This window comes from Myotis lucifugus, unplaced genomic scaffold (assembly GCF_000147115.1).
Source record: "Myotis lucifugus unplaced genomic scaffold, Myoluc2.0 scaffold_318, whole genome shotgun sequence".
In the NCBI taxonomy this organism is placed as follows: domain Eukaryota; kingdom Metazoa; phylum Chordata; class Mammalia; order Chiroptera; family Vespertilionidae; genus Myotis; species Myotis lucifugus.
The window spans coordinates 563,537-565,676 of NW_005871366.1; positions in this window are offsets into that span (position 1 = coordinate 563,537).

The window sequence follows — 2,140 nt, forward strand, 5'->3', positions numbered from 1 at the left end:
GAAGTCATATAATTTTCCTCATTTTTTCAGGCACAGAGAAGTTAAGTAATATGTCCAAAGTCATCTATTACTATTACTTTATTCTTTAAAAAATATATTTTTATTTATTTCAGAGAGGAAGGGAGAGGGAGAGAGATAGAAACATCAGTGATGAAAGAGAATCATTGACTGGCTGCCTCGTGCACGCCCCACCCTGGGGATCGAGCCCACAACTCGGGCATGTGCCCTGACTGAGAATCGAACTATGACTTCCAGGTTCATAGGTCGACGCTCGACCACTGAGCCACGCTGGCTGGGCTGTTATTACTTTATTACTAACCAGATGACGTCCTCTTTTTGGATTATGTTGGCTTTAATGTATCTGGAGCCCCTGGGGCACAACCAAATGTGCTGGGCCCCAGGACAGATACCACAAATTCCTTCATCATCATGTTAATTGTTCCTGCACCCACCTAAGTATGTGTCCATCATTTTACTTTTTATCCAATCCCAGGTGTTTCCCTGCTTTGCTTTATCCCTCCTCCTTAGTCTGTCACCAACGAATTTCATGTAACCCACCTATGTTCCTCCTTTGATTGAAATGTATAAATACAAATGTAACCCCGCCATTCTCCGGAGCATTATCTCAATTCGTTGAGGTTCTGCTTCCCGGCATATGTCGACATTTTGGCTCAAATAAACTCACAAAAATTCTTTACCAAAAAAAATAAGAAAAGAAAAAAAAAAAGAAGAAGAAAAAATTCTCTGCCTTCCAAAGGCTGCTGAGAAAACCGATTCCTTGTCCGGAAGTGCTGAGGCAGCTCGGCCTCCCAGCGACACAGAACAGGGGGCGGCAGGGAGCCAGGGAGATCCAGGCTCCTCCGAGGACGTGCAGCGAATGGGCTCAGGTTCCCACTGCCGGTTCCTTTGTCCATTTATCCAACATGCCATGAACAGGCCCCGTGTCAGGGCCGGGGCACAGTCCTGGGGTGGAGGGCACGGTACCGGGGTGCAGGGAACGGCCCATCCCAAGTCTCACTCCTTCTCCTTGGCTGGCAGGAGAGACTTCCTCAGCGAGGACCTGCCTCTGGGAGCCTCCTGGGGGTGAGTACTGGGGGCCAGGCCCTTAGGTGCTGTTGGGCTCTGGGGGTTGGTAGGTGTTCCCTGAGGAGGCGGTCCGGCTGGGTTGGTGCACCGGCCAGCCTGGGCCTCTGTCCACCGGTGGGTAAGATCTCTGACCCCAGCCCAGTGCCTGGACACCAGTTGAGAAGCACAGGTGAGCGCTAGCAGAAGGGCCCGTGAACTTTCCCGGGGCAGCCCCGGTGAATGGTCAGCCTCAGAGCCTCGGGAGACCCCTGGGAGTCTGGGGAGCGGTCACTTCCACCACCTGCTGGCCATGGTCACCAGTCCGGTCTCTTCCTGGCCGAGTGAGACTTCTGAGCTGGCTCCTCTCTGCAGCGATGCCGACTCCTGCCTGGCTTGGGGGGAATATAATAAAATGAAGGTTAGGCAGGTATTTGTAATGACCAGGAAGGGTTGAGGGTAGACCCCAGGAAGGACTTCCCCTGAATTTGGTGGAGGACATGGAGGAGGAATGGCCAGGGCAGAAGACAAGGCCCCTCCTCTCGTCTGGCGTGCGTGAGGAGCCCCGGGCTCAGCCTGCTCCTTCCCCTCCCGCAGGGACGACCGCCACGCGCTGCGGCTGGAGGCGCTGCGGCTGCTGCTCTTCAAGCTGCTGCTGTTCGACGTGCTCCTGACCTGCAGCCGCCTGCGCGCCCGCCCGCCGCGCGCGGGGACCCGGCCGCGGAGGCCCGCCCGCTGGACCCCGAGCTCCCCGCGCCGGCCGCCGGCCCGCAGCGCAGCCTCGGCGGGTAGGAGAGCCTCTGCCCCCACCGACTGCAATGGCCGCCGGGAGAGGCCAAGGGCTCAGACCTTCTGCCCCGCCCTCCGGGTCCCGACCCTGGCGGGAGCCCAGTCCGAGGGAGGGGATGCTCTCTGCCCACCCAACGCCCAGCGCTCAGGGCCCGCCTTCAGTATGCAGACCTCCCGCCTCGGAGGACACTGCGACCTGCCTCCTCCTGGACCCGAGCTTCCTGGGGGTGGGGGGGCTCCCTCCTTCCACTGAGGCCGATCGGAGGGAAAGGCTGCGTCTCCCTGATCT